This window comes from Rattus norvegicus, chromosome X, assembly GCF_021556685.1.
Source record: "Rattus norvegicus strain SHRSP/BbbUtx chromosome X, alternate assembly SHRSP_T2T, whole genome shotgun sequence".
Lineage (NCBI taxonomy): Eukaryota > Metazoa > Chordata > Mammalia > Rodentia > Muridae > Rattus > Rattus norvegicus.
The window spans coordinates 99,578,895-99,598,131 of NC_141554.1; positions in this window are offsets into that span (position 1 = coordinate 99,578,895).

Genomic DNA, 19,237 nt, shown 5'->3' on the forward strand with positions numbered 1-19,237 from the left:
ATGATTTCCCCTTCCCCCAATAGTTTTTTTTTTAATTAACTTGAGTATTTCTTATATACATTTCGAGTGTTATTCCCTTTCCCCGTTTCCGGGCAAACATCCCCCTCCCCCCTCTCCTTCCTTATGGGTGTTCCCCTCCCAACCCTCCCCCCATTGCCGCCCTCCCCCCAAAAGTCTAGTTCACTGGAGGTTCAGTCATAGCAGGACCCAGGGCTTCCCCTTCCACTGGTGCTCTTACTAGGATATTCATTGCTACCTATGAGGTCAGAGTCCAGGGTCAGTCCATGTATAGTCTTTAGGTAGTGGCTTAATCCCTGGAAGCTCTGGTTGATTGGCATTGTTGTTCAGATGGGGTCTCGAGCCCCTTCAAGCTCTTCCAGTTTTTTCTCTGCTTCCTTCAACGGGGGTCCTATTCTCAGTTCAGTGGTTTGCTGCTGGCATTCGCCTCTGTATTTGCTGTATTCTGGCTGTGTCTCTCAGGAGCGATCTACATCCGGCTCCTGTCGGTCTGCACTTCTTTGCTTCATCCATCTTGTCTAATTGGGTGGCTGTATATGTATGGGCCACATGTGGGACAGGCTCTGAATGGGTGTTCCTTCAGTCTCTGTTTTAATCTTTGCCTCTCTCTTCCCTGCCAAGAGTATTCTTGTTCCCCTTTTAAAGAAAGAGTGAAGCATTCACATTTTGATCATCTGTCTTGAGTTTCATTTGTTCTAGGCATCTAGGGTAATTCAAGCATTTGGGCTAATAGCCACTTATCAATGAATGCATACCATGTATGTCTTTCTGTGATTGGGTTAGCTCACTCAGGATGATATTTTCCAGTTCCAACCATTTGCCTACGAATTTCATAAAGTCGTTGTTTTTGATAGCTGAGTAATATTCCATTGTGTAGATGTACCACATTTTCTGTACCATTCCTCTGTTGAAGGGCATCTGGGTTCTTTCCAGCTTCTGGCTATTATAAATAAGGCTGCTATGAGCGTAGTGGAGCACGTGTCTTTTTTATATGTTGGGGAATCTTTTGGGTATATGCCCAAGAGAGGTATAGCTGGATCCTCAGGCAGTTCAATGCCCAATTTTCTGAGGACCCTCCAGACTGATTTCCAGAATGGTTGTACCAGTCTGCAACCCCACCAACAATGGAGGAGTGTTCCTCTTTCTCCACATCCTCGACAGCATTTGCTGTCACCTGAGTTTTTGATCTTAGCCATTCTCACTGGTGTGAGGTGAAATCTCAGGGTTGTTTTGATTTGCATTTCCCTTATGACTAAAGATGTTGAACATTTCTTTAGGTGTTTCTCAGCCATTTGGCATTCCTCAGCTGTGAATTGTTTGTTTAGCTCTGAACCCCATTTTTTAATAGGGTTATTTGTCTCCCTGCGGTCTAACTTCTTGAGTTCTTTGTATATTTTGGATATAAGGCCTCTATCTGTTGTAGGATTGGTAAAGATCTTTTCCCAATCTGTTGATTGCCATTTTGTCCTAACGACAATGTCCTTTGCCTTACAGAAGCTTTGCAGTTTTATGAGATCCCATTTGTCGATTCTTGATCTTAGAGCATAAGCCATTGGTGTTTTGTTCAGGAAATTTTTTCCAGTGCCCATGTGTTCCAGATGCTTCCCTAGTTTTTCTTCTATTAGTTTGAGTGTGTCTGGGTTGATGTGGAGGTCCTTGATCCACTTGGACTTAAGCTTTGTACAGGGTGATAAGCATGGATCGATCTGCATTCTTCTACATGTTGACCTCCAGTTGAACCAGCACCATTTGCTGAAAATGCTATCTTTTTTCCATTTGATGGTTTTGGCTCCTTTGTCAAAAATCAGGTGACCATAGGTGTGTGGGTTCATTTCTGGGTCTTCAATTCTATTCCATTGGTCTATCTGTCTGTCTCTGTACCAATACCATGCAGTTTTTATCACTATTGCTCTGCAATACTGCTTGAGTTCAGGGATAGAGATTCCCCCTGAAGTCCTTTTATTGTTGAGGATAGTTTTAGCTATCCTGGGTTTTTTGTTATTCCAGATGAATTTGCAAATTTTTCTATCTAACTCTTTGAAGAATTGGATTGGTATTTTGATGGGGATTGCATTGACTCTGTGGATCACTTTTGGTAAAATGGCCATTTTTACTATATTAATCCTGCCAATCCATGAGCATGGGAGATCTTTCCATCTTTTGAGGTCTTCTTCAATTTCTTTCTTCAGTGTCTTGAAGTTCTTATTGTACAAATCTTTTACTTGCTTGGTTAAAGTCACACCGAGGTACTTTATATTATTTGGGTCTATTATGTAGGGTACACCTGATACTTAAAGAGCCTGTAAAAGTCAGAAGATTGTAGATCACCTTCTATGTCAAAATAGCAAGAACTGTCATTGATCATTAATACCACCTCTCAACATTAATGAATTCTATTCCCCAGTAAAAAAGACACAGGCTAAAATACAGATCATCAAGTTCTATCATCAAGTTCCTGATCCAGTGAGTCTAGCAGAGCATTAAACAATGTACATTTCTAAGTTTTTTCAGCCATGGTGGAGAACACTTCATATTCATCAAAGGAAAAAATGATTCACCAAGATGATGGGGAATATATGTACCCCAAATGCAAGGGCACCCACACTGATAAAAGAAACTTTACTAAAGCTCAAATTATGCAATGAAACCCACACAATACTAGTGATGGACTTCAATATCCCATTCTTACCTATGGACAGATCACCAAAACAAAATCTAAACAGAGAAATAATGAAACTAACAAATGTTATGAACCAAATGGACCTTATAGATAACTACATGACCTTTCACCCCAAAACAAAAGAATATACCTTCTCAGAACCTTGTGGGACCTTCTTTAAATTTGATCACAAGGACAAAGTAAGCCTCAACAGATACACAAAGATTGAAATAAACAATAGAATTCTATCAGATCACAACAGATTAAGGCTAGAATTAAAAAAAAAAAACAACAAAAAAATAACAAACCCCCGTACTCATGGGAACTGAACAACTATCTACTCATCAATAACCAAGCCAAAGAAAAAAGAAAGAAAACAAAATTTCTAGAATTCAATGAAAATAAAGGCACAACATATCCAATAGTATAGGACACAATGAAAGTAGTGCTGTGGTGAAAATTCATAATACTAAGAGTGCTTTCATAAAGAAATTAGAGTGGTCATATACTACCAATTTAATGGCACACCTGAAAGCTCTAGAACAAAAAGGAGCAACCACACGAAGAAGGAGTAGAGGGCAATAAATAGTCAGACTCAGGGATGAAATTAATCAATTAGAAACAAAACAAAGATACAAGACTCAACAAAACCAAGAGCTCTTTCTTTGAGAAATAAAAATTACCAAAACCAAACCAAAATAGTTAAACCCTTATCTAAACACAGAGGCATTATCCAAATTAAGAAAATCGGAAATGAATAAAAGCAAGATATAACAACAAAAACTGAGAAAATTAAAAAAAAAATCAATGGGTCTTACTTCAAAAGCTTGTACTTGACAAAACTAGAAAATCTGGATGAAATGGATGATTTTCTAGACAGATACCATGTACAAAAGTTAAATATAAATTGGGTGATCTATCTAAACAGTCCTATACACTGGTTGGAAAGAAAAGAACTCACTAAAATCTTGGAAAACAGCAAAAGCCCATGGCCATATAGGTGTAGTGCAGAATTCTACCAGACATTCAAAGAAGAGCGAGTAACAATACTGCCCAATGTATGCCACAAAATAGAACCAGAAGGAACACAACCTTGTTCATTCTTTTTTTTTTTATATATTTTTTTATTAACTTGAGTATTTCTTATATACATTTCAAGTGTTATTCCCTTTCCCGGTATCCCGGCAAACATCCCCCTCCCCCCTCCCCTTGCGTATGGGTGTACCCCTCCCAACCCTCCCCCCATTGCCGCCCTCCCCCCACCAGTCTAGTTCACTGGGAGTTCAGTCTTAGCAGGACCCAGGGCTTCCCCTTCCACTGGTGCTCTTACTAGGATATGCATTGCTACATATGAGGTCAGAGTCCAGGGTCAGTCCATGTATAGTCTTTAGGTAGTGGCTTAGTCCCTGGAAGCTCTGGTTGCTTGGCATTGTTGTACATATGGGGTCTGGAGCCCCTTCAAGCTCTTCCAGTTCTTTCTCTGATTCCTTCAACTGGGGTCCTATTCTCAGTTCAGTGGTTTGCTGCTGGCATGCGCCTCTGTATTTGCTGTATTCTGGCTGTGTCTCTTAGGAGCGATCTACATCCGACTCCTGTCGGTCTGCACTTCTTTCCTTCATCCATCTTGTCTAATTGGATGGCTGTATATGTATGGGCCACATGTGGGACAGGCTCTGAATGGGTGTTCCTTCAGTCTCTGTTTTAATCTTTGCCTCTCTCTTCCCTGCCAAGGGTATTCTTGTTCCCCTTTTAAAGAAGGAGTGAAGCATTCACATTTTGATCATCCGTCTTGAGTTTCATTTGCTCTACGCATCTAGGATAATTCAAGCATTTGGGCTAATAGCCACTTATCAATGAGTGCATACCATGTATGTCTTTCTGTGATTGGGTTAGCTCACTCAGGATGATGTTTTCCAGTTCCAACCATTTGCTTACGAATTTCATAAAGTCGTTGTTTTTGATAGCTGAGTAATATTCCATTGTGTAGATGTACCACATTTTCTGTATCCATTCCTCTGTTGAAGGGCATCTGGGTTCTTTCCATTTTCTGGCTATTATAAATAAGGCTGCGATGAACATAGTGGAGCACGTGTCGCTTTTATATGTTGGGGCATCTTTTGGGTATATGCCCAAGAGAGGTATAGCTGGATCCTCAGGCAGTTCAATGTCCAATTTTCTGAGGATTCTCCAGACTGATTTCCAGAATGGTTGTACCAGTTTGCAATCCCACCAACAATGGAGGAGTGTTCCTCTTGCTCCACATCCTCGCCAGCATCTGCTGTCACCTGAGTTTTTGATCTTAGCCATTCTCACTAGTGTGAGGTGAAATCTCAGGGTTGTTTTGATTTGCATTTCCCTTATGACTAAAGATGTTGAACATGTCTTTAGGTGTTTCTCAGCCATTCGGCATTCCTCAGCTGTGAATTCTTTGTTTAGCACTGAACCCCATTTTTTAATAGGGTTATTTGTTTCCCTGCGGTCTAACTTCTTGAGTTCTTTGTATATTTTGGATATAAGGCCTCTATCCGTTGTAGGATTGGTAAAGATCTTTTCCCAATCTGTTGGTTGCCATTTTGTCCTAACCACCGTGTCCTTTGCCTTACAGAAGCTTTGTAGTTTTATGAGATCCCATTTGTCGATTCTTGATCTTAGAGCGTAAGCCATTGGTGTTTTGTTTAGGAAATTTTTTCCAGTGGCCATGTGTTCCAGATGCTTCCCTAGTTTTTCTTCTATTAGTTTGAGTGTGTCTGGTTTGATGTGGAGGTCCTTGATCCACTTGGACAAAAACTTTGTACAGGGTGATAAGCATGGATCGATCTGCATTCTTCTACATGTTGCCCTCCAGTTGAACCAGCACCATTTGCTGAAAATGCTATCTTTTTTCCATTGGATGGTTTTGGCTCCTTTGTCAAAAATCAAGTGACCATAGGTGTGTGGGTTCATTTCTGGGTCTTCAATTCTATTCCATTGGTCTATCTGTCTGTCTCTGTACCAATACCATGCAGTTTTTATCACTATTGCTCTGTAATACTCCTTGAGTTCAGGGATAGTGATTCCCCCTGAAGTCCTTTTATTGTTGAGGATAGCTTTAGCTATCCTGGGTTTTCTCTTATTCCAGATGAATTTGCAAATTGTTCTGTCTAACTCTTTGAAGAATTGGATTGGTATTTTGATGGGGATTGCATTGAATCTGTAGATTGCTTTTGGTAAAATGGCCATTTTTACTATATTAATCCTGCCAATCCATGAGTATGGGAGATTTTTCCATCTTCTGAGGGCCTCTTCAATTTCCTTCTTCAGTGTCTTGTAGTTCTTATTGTACAGATCTTTTACTTGCTTGGTTAAAGTCACACCGAGGTACTTTATGTTATTTGGGTCTATTATGAAGGGTGTCGTTTCCCTAATTTCTTTCTCGGCTTGTTTCTCTTTTGTGTAGAGGAAGGCTACTGATTTATTTGAGTTAATTTTATACCCAGCCACTTTGCTGAAGTTGTTTATCAGCTTTAGTAGTTCTCTGGTGGAACTTTTGGGATCACTTAAATACACTATCATATCAAAGTGATATTTTGACTTCTTCTTTCCGATCTGTATCCACTTGACCTCCTTTTGTTGTCTGATTGCTCTGGCTAGAACTTCAAGAACTATATTGAATAAGTAGGGAGAGAGTGGGCAGCCTTGTCTACTCCCTGATTTTAGTGGGATTGCTTCGAGTTTCTCTCCAATTAGTTTAATGTTAGCAACTGGTTTGCTGTATATGGCTTTTACTATGTTCAGGTATGGGCCTTGAATTCCTATTCTCTCCAGGACTTTTATCATGAAGGGGTGTTGAATTTTGTCAAATGCTTTCTCACCATCTAATGAAATGATCATGTGGTTTTGTTCTTTCAGTTTGTTTATATAATGGATCACGTTGATGGTTTTCCGTATATTAAACCATCCCTGCATGCCTGGGATGAAGCCGACTTGGTCATGGTGGATGATTCTTTTGATGTGCTCTTGGATTCGGTTTGCCAGAATTTTGTTGAGTATTTTTGCATCGATATTCATAAGGGAAATTGGTCTGAAGTTCTCTTTCTTTGTTGTGTCTTTGTGTGGTTTAGGTATAAGAGTAATTGTGGCTTCGTAGAAGGTATTCGGTAGTGCTCCATCTGTTTCAATTTTGTGGAATAGTTTGGATAATATTGGTATGAGGTCTTCTATGAAGGTTTGGTAGAATTCTGCACTAAATCCATCTGGACCTGGGCTCTTTTTGGTTGGGAGACCTTTAATGACTGCTTCTATTTCCTTAGGAGTTATGGGGTTGTTTCACTGGTTTATCTGTTCCTGATTTAACTTCGGTACCTGGTATCTGTCTAGGAAATTATCCATTTCCTGAAGATTTTCAAGTTTTGTTGAATATAGGTTTTTATAGTAAGATCTGATGATTTTTTGAATTTCCTCTGAATCTGTTGTTATGTCTCCCTTTTCATTTCTGATTTTGTTAATTTGGTCGCACTCTCTGTGTCCTCTCGTTAGTCTGGCTAAGGGTTTATCTATCTTGTTGATTTTCTCAAAGAACCAACTTTTGGTTCTGTTGATTCTTTCTATGGTCCTTTTTGTTTCTACTTGGTTGATTTCAGCTCTGAGTTTGATTATTTCCTGCCTTCTACTCCTCCTGGGTGTATGTGCTTCTTTTTGTTCTAGAGCTTTTAGGTGTGCTGTCAAGCTGCTGACATATGCTCTTTCCTGTTTCTTTCTGCAGACACTCTGCGCTATGAGTTTTCCTCTTAGCACAGCTTTCATTGTGTCCCATAAGTTTGGGTATGTTGTACCTTCACTTTCATTAAATTCTAAAAAGTTTTTAATTTCTTTCTTTATTTCTTCCTTGACCAGGTTATCCCTGAGTAGATCATTGTTCAATTTCCAAGTGTATGTGGGCATTCTTCCTTGATTGTTATTGAAGACCAGTTTTAGGCCATGGTGGTCCGATAGCACGCATGGGATTATTTCTATCTTTCTGTACCTGTTGAGGCCGTTTTTTGACCAATTATATGGTCAATTTTGGAGAAAGTACCATGAGGAGCTGAGAAGAAGTTATATCCTTTTGCTTTAGGATAGAATGTTCTATAAATATCCGTTAAGTCCATTTGGCTCATGACTTCTCTTAGTCTGTCTACATCTCTGTTCAATTTCTGTTTCCATGATCTGTCCATTGATGAGAGTGGGGTGTTGAAATCTCCCACTATTACTGTGTGAGGTGCAATGTGTGTTTTGAGCTTTAGTAAGGTTCTTTTATGTATGTAGGTGCCCTTGTATTTGGGGCATAGATATTTAGGATTGAGAGTTCATCTTGGTGGATTTTTCCTTTGATGAATATGAAGTGTCCTTCCTTATCTTTTTTGATGACTTTTAATTGAAAATTGATTTTATTTGATATTAGAATGGCTACTCCAGCTTGCTTCTTCTGACCATTTGCTTGGAAAGTTGTTTTCCAGCCTTTCACTCTGAGGTAATGTCTGTCTTTGTCTCTGAGGTGTGTTTCCTGTAGGCAGCAGAATGCAGGTTCCTCGTTGCGTATCCAGTTTGTTAATCTATGTCTTTTTATTGGGGAGTTGAGGCCATTGATGTTGAGAGATATTAAGGAATAGTGATTATTGCTTCCCGTTATATTCATATTTGGATGTGAGGTTATGTTTGTGTGCTTTCATTCTCTTTGTTTTGTTGCCAAGACGATTAGTTTCTTGCTTCTTCTAGGTTATAGCTTGCCTCCTTATGTTGGGCTTTACCATTTATTATCCTTTTTAGTGCTGGCTTTGTAGAAAGATATTGTGTAAATTTGGTTTTGTCATGGAATATCTTGGTTTCTCCATCTATGTTAATTGAGAGTTTTGCAGGATACAGTAACCTGGGCTGGCATTTGTGTTCTCTTAGGGTCTGTATGACATCAGTCCAGGATCTTCTGGCCTTCATAGTTTCTGGCGAGAAGTCTGGTGTGATTCTGATAGGTCTGCCTTTATATGTTACTTGACCTTTTTCCCTTACTGCTTTTAATATTCTTTCTTTATTTTGTGCGTTTGGTGTTTTGACTACTATGTGACGGGAGGTGTTTCTTTTCTGGTCCAATCTATTTGGAGTTCTGTAGGCTTCTTGTATGCCTATGGGTATCTCTTTTTTTAGATTAGGGAAGTTTTCTTCTATGATTTTGTTGAAGATATTTACTGGTCCTTTGAGCTGGCAGTCTTCACTTTCTTCTATACCTATTATCCTTAGGTTTGATCTTCTCATTGAGTCCTGGATTTCCTGTATGTTTTGGACCAGTAGCTTTTTCCGCTTTACATTATCTTTGACAGTTGAGTCAATGATTTCTATGGAATCTTCTGCTCCTGATATTCTCTCTTCCATCTCTTGTATTCTGTTGGTGAAGCTTGTATCTACAGCTCCTTGTCTCTTCTTTTGGTTTTCTATATCCAGGGTTGTTTCCATGTGTTTTTTCTTGATTGCTTCTATTTCCATTTTTAATTCCTTCCACTGTTTGATTGTGTTTTCCTGGAATTCTTTCAGGGATTTTTGCGATTCCTCTCTGTAGGCTTCTACTTGTTTATTAAAGTTTTCCTGTGTTTCCCTAAGGGAGTTCTTCACATCTTTCTTGAAGTCCTCCAGCATCATGATCAAATATGATTTTGAAACTAGATCTTGCTTTTCTGGTGTGTTTGGATATTCCATGTTTGTTTTGGTGGGAGAATTGGGCTCCGATGATGCCATGTAGTCTTGGTTTCTGTTGCTTGGGTTCCTGCGCTTGCCTCTCGCCATCAGATTATCTCTAGTGTTACTTTGTTCTGCTATTTCTGACAGTGGCTAGACTGTCCTATAAGCCTGTGTGTCAGGAGTGCTGTAGACCTGTTTTCCTGTTTTCTTTCAGCCAGTTATGGGAACAGAGTGTTTTGCTTTCGGGCGTGTAGTTTTTCCTCTCTACAGGTCTTCAGCTGTTCCTGTGGGCCTGTGTCTTGAGTTCACCAGGCAGCTTTCTTGCAGCAGAAAAGTTGGTCTTACCTGTGGTCCCGAGGCTCAAGTTCGCTCGTGGGGTGCTGCCCACGGGCTCTCTGCAGAGGCAGCAACCAGGAAGACCTGTGCCGCCCCTTCCGGGAGCTTCAGTGCACCAGGGTTCCAGATGGTCTTTGGCTTTTTCCTCTGTCGTCCGAGACGTGTGTGCAGAGAGCAGTCTCTTCTGGTTTCCCAGGCTTGTCTGCCTCTCTGAAGGTTTAGCTCTCCCTCCCACGGGATTTGGGTGCAGAGAACTGTTTATCTGGTCTGTTTCCTTCAGGGTCCAGCGGTGTCTCTGGCAGGGGCCTGCCGCTCCTGGGCCCTCCCCCACGGGAGCCCAGAGGCCTTATACGGTTTCCTCTTGGGCCAGGGATGTGGGCAGGGGTGAGCAGTGTTGGTGGTGTCTTCTGCTCTGCAGCCTCAGGAGTGCCCACCTGACCAGGCGGTTGGGTCTCTCTCTCATAGGGTCTGGGAGCAGAGAGCTGCTGCGGGCCGGGATCCAACCTTGTTCATTCTATAAGACCACAGTCATCCTGAATCCTAAACCACCCAAAGAAATAAGAAAGCAAGCAATCTTCAGACCAATTTCACTTATGAACATCAATACAAAAATATTCAATAAAATCCTCACAAACGTAAGAAAATAAACATAGGAAAAAACAACATTCACCACAATTGTTGTGAGCGGCATGGCGAAACAAAGATGGCGCCGACATCCAGCCTTGTCTGGATATAAACGACTTACTGCGCATGTGCAGGCTTGTCCCCTTGCTAGGGCTCCCTCTAGTGGTGAACAGCGGTACTGCACATGTGCGGTTTATGCACCAGGTGTCAGTTGACTGTTAATATGCTAATGAGGTGATTCATTCTCCGCCAATCACTGGAGGACAAGTAGTGGGGTGATCCAAGCCCCACCAATCCCTGAGAGATAATTAGCATACTGTTGTCTATATAAGCCGAGCGATTTTGCTGCTCGGGGTCTCTGTTCAAGAGAGCTGTAACACTAAGAGTGCTGTAACACTAAGAAGAGCTGTAACACAGTAAAGGCTTGCTTGCAGAAGAATCCTGTTGCCGTGCGTCGTTCTTGCTGGTGGGACATTGGGTGCGCGACACACAATATTGAAGTCTTCAACCCAGGAATGCAAATATGGTTCCAAATATGAAAATCCATCAACTCTGAGATTCTATCTCACATTAGTCAGAATGGCTAAGATCAAACACTCAGGTGACAGCAGATGCTAGTGAGGATGTAGACAAAGAGGAATACTCCTCCATATTTGGTGGGATTGCAAACTGGAACAACCACTCTGGACATCAGTCTGGAGGTTCCAAAAAAATTAGTCATTGAACTACCTGAGGACCCAACTATACCACTCCTGGGCATACACACAAAAGATGATCCAACATACAACAATGACACATGCTCCACTATGTTAATAGCAGACTTAAGTATAATAGTCATAAGCTGCAAAGATCTCAGATGCCCTTCAACAGAGGAATGGATACAGAAAATGTGGTACATCTACACAATGAAGTACTACTCAGCTATCAAAAACAATGACTTCATGAAATTCATGGGCAAATGGATTGAACTAGAAAATATCATCCTGAGTGAGATAACCCAATCACAGAAATACACACACAGTATGTACTCAATGATAAGTGGATATTAGCCCAAAAACTAGAATTGACCAAAATACAATCCACAGAACACATGAAGCTCAAGAAGGATGACTAAAGTGCAGATTCTTCACTCCTTCTTAAAAGGTAGAACAAAAATATCCATAGGAGGGAATATGAAGGCAAAGTTTGGAACAGAGATTGAAAGAATGGCTGTTCAGAGCCTGCCCCACATGTGGCCCATATATACACAGCCACCAAAACTAGATAAGATTGATGAAGCTAAGAAGGAACCAGATATAGATGTCCCCTGAGAGACACAGTCAGAGCAGGTCAAATACAGAGGCCAATGCTAGCAGCAAACTATTTAACTGAGAATGAGACCCCCGTTGGTTGAATTAGAGAAACGATTGAAAGAGTTATAGGTTCTTGAAACCCCATAAGAACAACAACGCCAACCACTCAGAGCTCCCAGGGACTAAACCACTACCCAAAGACTATACATGGATTGACCCATGGCTCCCACTGCATTTGTAGCAGAGGACGGTCTTCTTGCGCACCGATGGAAGAAGAAGCCTTTGGACCTGCCAAGGTTGGACCCCCAGTGTAGGGCAATGTGGAGGGGCAGGAAGAGGGTGGATAGGAAGGGGGACACTCTTATAGAAGAAGGGGAGGAGGATGGGATAAGGGGCTTATGTCCGGGAAACCCGGAAACGGAATAACATTTGAAATGTAAATTAAAAAAATCCAATAAAAACAAAAAAGACTTTCCTAAGTTGGCCCATTATGCTTTTGGTGCTCTACAATGACCTATAAGTTCAGCCATGTCCTCTAGAACTTGCACATTTTTTAGATAAAATAGAAACCTGTATTTACCTAACCCTTCATATTGTAATCATGATTGTATCAAAATTGGATCTTTTGAGATGATAAACACCAGAGATGTGGGCAAGGGGTGTTTTGTTTTGTTTTGTTTTGTTTTGTTTTTAAACTGAGCTCTTAAATGTGGTTAGTGAGCCTGGGGAAACTTAATTTTCAGGAATTGTTAATTTTTTTTAATTAAAAAAACATTTAAATATCAAAAAAGAATATCCATGAAAATAGTTCACTAATTAAATGAATTAAAAGAAAACAAATCACAAGATCTTTTCACTGGGTGCAGAAAAAGCCTTTAACCAAATCTTACACTCGTTCATATTAATAGTCTTGGAGAGATCCACAATTCAAGGCATATACCTAAAACAATAAAAGCATTATATGGAAAGTTAATACTCAACATCAAATTAAATGGAGAGAAACTTGCTCACTAAATCCCACTAAAATCAAGGACAGGACAAGCCTGCCCACTCTCTCCCAATCTATTCAATATGGTATGTGGAGTTCTTTCTAGAGCCACATGACAACAAATGGAGATCAATAGGATACAAATTGAAAAGGAAGAAATCAAGGTATAACTATTCACAGAAAATATGACAGCATATAGACGGTACCCCCAAAACTCTACTGAGAACACCTATAACTGATAAAAAAAATCTCTAATAAAGTGGCTGGATATTAAACTAACTCAAAGAAATGAGTAACCCTCCTCTATATAAATGATGAACATTCAGAAAATGAAATTAGTAAAACAAAACCTTTCGCAATAGCCACAAATAACACATATCTTGTTGTGACTCTAACCAATCAAGTGAAAGATCATATAATAAGAACTTCAAGTCCCTGAAGAAAGAAATTGAGGAAGACCTCAGACGATGGAATGGTCTCTCATGTTCATGGATAAGCAGAATTAATATAGTGAAAATAGCCACCTTATCAAAAGCAATCTGAAGATTCAATGTAATCCCTATCAAAATTCTAACACAATTCTTTACAGACCTTGAAAGAGCAATTCTCAACTTTATAAGGTAAAAAAACCCAAAATTTCCAAAACAATATAGAGCAACAAAAGAACTTTTGGAGAAATCACTACACATGAACTCAAGCTGTACTATAGAGCAATAGTGATAAAAACTGCATCGCATTAGTACAATAACAAACAGGGCAATCAATGGAATTGAATCAATGACACAGAAATATACCCACACATCTATGAACACTTTATTTTTTACAAAGAAGCCAAAACCATATGGTGGCAAAAGAGAAAAATCTTCAACAAATGGCCCTGGTCTAACTGATGGTCTGCATGAAGAATAATGCAAAGTGATCCATACTTATTACCTTGCACATAGCTAAAGTCCAAGTGGATTAAGGACCTCAACATAAAACCAGATAGATTGAATCTAATAGAAAACAAAGTGGGAAATCACACCAAATGTACTGACTGGTATAGGTGAAAATTTGCTGAGCAGAACATTATTGGCTCTAGCTTGAAGATCAAAAATTGACAAATGGGGGCAGTAACCTCCATAACTGTTTTCTGGGATGCTCTACCCAGCAGCTTACTAAAATAAATGCAGATACCCACAGCCAAACACGGGGAGGAGATCAGGGACTTTTATGGAAGAGTTGAGGGAAGGATTGATAGCAATGAAGGGGATAGGGACTCTACAGGACGACCAACGCAGCCAACTAATCTGAACCGCTTGGAGCTCTGAGAGATTGACCCACCAACCTGGAACAAGGCCTCAGGCACATACGTAACAGATGTGCAGCCCAGTCTCCACATGGATCCCCCATCAGCTGGAGAAGAGAACCTCCTCTTAAAGCTATGGTTTGACTGTGGTATCTCTTGCTCAACAGTGCTGCCTCCTTTGCCACCAGTGGGAGAGGCTGTACCTAGTCCTGCAGAGACTTGATGGGCCAGAGTGGGGGGATACTTGAGGGGTACACCCCCCTTTGAGAGGAGAAGAGGACAGGGGATGGAAAGAGGGACTCTCTGAGGGGGGCTTGAAGCAGGCAACATTTGTAGTGCAAATAGATGGGGGGAGAGAGAGAGAGAGAGAGAGAGAGAGAGAGAGAGAGAGAGAGAGAGAGAGAGAGAGAGAAATTATGGCATTTCAGTCCCAGATTCCAGGGTCTCAACTATTTCATGCTTCGCTGCTGTTTGTATCAGTGTTTGGGAAATCCTGGACTCCCATTCTCACACTTGCAAAAGACCATTTTATTTCTAGAAGCAACCAATAAGTAGACTGACCAAATTACAACTTCTCCTTCATTCATGAATGGATGAACAAAATATAATATATGTCTACAATGTGGTATTGTTGGTTATTTAAAAATAGCTTCAGCGGCAAAGATTAAAACAGACACAGAAGGAACACCCATTCAGAGCCTGCCCCACACGTGGCCCATGCATATACAGCCATCCAATTAGACAAGATGGATGAAGCAAAGAAATGCAGGCCGACAGGAGCCGGATGTAGATCTCTCCCGAGAGACACGGCCAGAATACAGCAAACACAGAGGCGTGTGCCAGCAGCAAACCACTGAATTGAGAACAGGACCCCCGTTGAAGGAATCAGAGAAAGAACTGGAAGAACTTGAAGGGGCTCGAGACCCCATATGTACAACAATGCCAAGCAACCAGAGCTTCCAGGGACTAAGCCACTACCTAAAGACTATACATGGACTGACCCTGTACTCTGACCTCATAGGTAGCAATGCATATCCTAGTAAGAGCACCAGAGGAAGGGGAAGCCCTGGGTCCTGCTAAGACTGAACCCCCAGTGAACTAGATTGTTGGGGGGAGGGTGACAAGGGGGGGAGGGTGGGGAGGGGAACAGCCATAAAGAAGGGGAGAGGGGAGGGGGGATGTTTGCCCGGAAACTGGGAAAGGGAATAACACTCGAAATGTATATAAGAAATACTCAAGTTAATAAAAATAAATAAATAAATAAATAAATAAATAAATAAATAAATAAATAAATAAAAACTAAAAAAAATAGCTTCAGCAGGGTATAAATTTTGTATGTCTTCATGTAATCCCAACACTTGGAAGAAAATTGTATCACATTATATGAAATATTTGAAACTTTAAGATATTCCAGTTGTTAAGAAAAGTAGCAAATATGCATATAATCCCAGTAGGGGAAGAGGTTTGCAACCCCATAGGAAGAACAAAAATATCACCCAACCAGACCCCTCAGAGCTCCTAAGGACTAAACTATCAATCAGTGAGTATACATGGAGTGACCCAGGTTTCCAGCTGCATACGTAGTAGAGGATGGCCCTGTCAGGCATCAATGGGAGGAAAGGACTTTGGTCATGTGAAGGCTCAATGCCCCAGTGTAGGAGAATGCCAGGTCAGGGAGATAAGAATGGGCATATGAGTGGAGGAGCACCCTCAGACAAGCAGTGAGAGGGAGGGTAGGATAGAGGGTTTCCAGAGGGGAAACCCGGAAAGGGCATAAAATTTCAAGTGTAAACAAGTAAAAAATAAAATGAATGTGATAGAAAAATTCAAATGACCTGCACATAGGGACCCAGGAGCAGTAGGGGCAGGGCCCTTCTGGTTGCTGCCCTCGTAGAGAGCTGAAAACCATCCCCAAAGAGTGACTTCAGGCCTGAGACCAGAGGTAAGACCAACTTTTCTGCTCCAAATGAGAAGCCTGGTGGACTCAGGACACATAAAGTGTCTGGGACCAGACACTTCTGGTTTCTAGCTGGCGACCAAACCTCACTGATCCTGGCCCACAGCTCCCTGCTCCCAAACCCTGTGGGAGAGAGAGATGATTGCCCAGAAGTGTGGGCAATCCTGAGACTGCAGGGCAGGAGAGACCGCCACTTCTGCCCACCTTTGCCCACATGCCTCGCCCAAGATGAAACTGTATAGGGCCGCTGGGCACAGGAAGATAGGAGCAGTCAAGATGCAGGAGCCCTTCGGTCCAGACAGTGCCTGGATCTGAACGGACCCAGTCAAATAGCTCCCTGCACCCAAATCCCTCCGGAGGGAGGGCTAGAACTTCAGAGGGGCAGACAAGCATGGGAAACCAGAAGAGATTGCCCTCTGCCCACATTTCTGACTCTAGAGGAAAACACCTAGCATGATCTGGGCCCCCTGCACAAAGAGACCTAAGAGAAGTAGGGGCAGGCCCTTCTGGATCCCACCCACAGGGACAGATGAAAGCCAGTGAACTGGAACATCTACATGCCTGTGAGCAGAATACTCTGTTCCAATAACTGGCTAAAAGAAAACAGGAAAACAGGTCTACAGCACTCCCGACACAAAGGCATATAGGAAGGTCAAGCTACTGTCAGAAATAGCAAGACAAGGTAACACCAGAGACAACCTGATGGCTAGAGGGAAGTGCAGGAAGCCAAGCAACAGAAAGCAAGACTACATGGCATCATCTGAGCCCAATTCTCCCACCAAAGCAAACACTGAATATCCAAACAAACCGGAAAAGCAAGATCTAGATTTAAAATAACATTTTATCATGATGATCGAGGATTTTAAGAAGGTCATTAATAAATCCCTTAAGGAAATACAGGACAACACAAGTAAACAACTAGAAGCCCTTAAAGAGGAAACACAAAAATCCCTTAAAGAACTACTGGGGAAAAAAAAACAAACAAACACAACAGGGGAAGGAAATGAACAAAACCACCCAGGAGTTGAAAATGGAAAAAGAAAAAATAAAGAAAGCACAAAGGGAGACAACCTTGGAGATAGAAAACCTAGGGAAGAGATCAGGAGTCACAGGTGTGAGCATCACCAACAGAGTGCAAGAGATAGAACAGAGAAACTCAGGAGCAGAAGATTCCATAGAAATCATCGACACAAGTGTCAAAGATAATGGAAAATGGAAAAAGCTACTAGCTTAAAACTTATAGGAAATCCATGACACAATGAGAAGATCAAACCCAATGATAATAGGTATAGAAGAGAATGAAGACTCCCAACTCAAAGGACCAGTAAATATCTTCAACAAAATCATAGAAGAGAACTTCCCTAACCTAAAGAAAGAGATGCTCATGAACATAAAAGAAGCCTACAGAACCCCCAATAGATTGGAACAGAAAAGAAACTCTTCCAGTCACATAATAGTCAAAACAACAAATACACAAAACAAAGAATATTCAAAGCAGTAAGGGAAAAATCTCAAGTAACATATAAAGGAAGACCTATCAGAATTACACCAGACTTCTCACCAGAGACTATGAAAGCCAGAAGATCCTGGACAGATGTCATACAGACCCTAAGAGAACACAAGTTACTGTACAGGTTATTGTATCCAGAAAAACTCTCAATTAACATAGATGAAGAAACCAAGATATTCCATAACAAAACCAATTTTATACAATATCTTTCTACAAATCCAGCTGTACAAAGGACAGTAAATGGTAAAGCCCAACACAAGAAGACAAACAACACCTTAGAAAAAGCAAGAAACTAATCTTTTACAACAAAACAAAGAGAAGACAAGCACACAAACAGTCTCACCTCCAAGTACAAAGAAAACAGGAAAAAACAATCACTATTCCTTAATATCTCTCAACATCAGTGGACTCAATTCCCCAATAAAAAGACACAGATTAAAAATTGGATAAGTAATGAGGACCCAGCATATTGCTATCTACAAGAAACACACCTCAGACAAAAAGACAGACAATACCTTAGATTAAGAGGCTGGAAAAAAAACTTTCCAAGCAAATGGTCTGAAGGAGAAAGCTGGAGTAGACATTCTAATATCGAATAAAATCAAATTTTAACCAAAAGTCATCAAAAAAGATAAGGAAGGACACTTCATATTCATCGAAGGAAAAATCCACCAAGATGAATTCTCAAACATAAATATCTGTGCTCCAAATACAAGGGCACCTACATTCATAAAAGAAACCTTATAAAAGTTCAAAGCATACATTGCACCTCACGTAATAATAGTACGAGATTTCAACACCCCACTCTCATCAACGGAGAGATCATGGAAAAAGAAATTAAACAGAGACATAGACACACTAACAGAAGTTATGAACCAAATGGACTTAACAGTTATTTATAGAACATTCTATCCTCAAACAAAAGGATGAACCTTCTTCTCACCACCTCATGGTACTTTCTCCAAAATTGACCATATAATCTGGCACAAAACAGTCCTCAAGAGATATAGAAAGATAGAAATAATCCCATAAATCCTATCAGCCCACCATGGGATAAAATTAGTCTTCAATAACAATAAAGAAAAAAATCCCACATATAAGTGATAGTTGAACAATGCTCTATTCAATGATAACCTGGTCAAGGAAGAAATAAAGAAAGAAATTAAAGACATCTTAGGATATAATGAAAATGAAGTTAAAACATACCCAAACTTACGGGACAAAATGAAAGCTGTGCTACGAGGAAATCTCATAGTTCTGAGTGCCTGCAGAAAGAAACAGGAGAAACAGCAGCTTGACAGCACACCTAAAAGCTCTAGAACAAAAAGAAGCAAATACACCCAGGAGGAGTAGAAGGCAGGAAATAATCAAACTCAAAGCTGAAATCAACCAAGTAGAAACAAAAAGGACCATAGAAAAAATCAACAGAACCAAAGTTGGTTCTTTGAGAAAGTCAACAAGATAGATAAGCCCTTAGCCAGACTAAAGAGAGGACACAGAGAGTGTGTCCAAATTAACAAAATCAGAAATGAAAAGGCAGACATAACTACAGATTCAGAGGAAATTCAAAAAATCATCAGATCCTACTACAAAAGCCTATATTCAAAAAAAACTTGAAAATCTGAAGGAAATGGACAATTTCCTAGACAGATACCAGGTACTGAAGTTAAATCAGGAACAGATAAACCATTTAAACAACCCCATAACTCCTAAAGAAATAGAAGCAGTCATTAAAAGTATCCCAACCAAAAAGAGCCCAGGTCCAGATGGGTTCAGTGCAGAATTCTATCAGACCTTCACAGAAGACCTCATTCTAATACTATCCAAACTATTGAACAAAATTGAAACAGACAGAGTGCTACCGAATTCCTTCTATGAAGC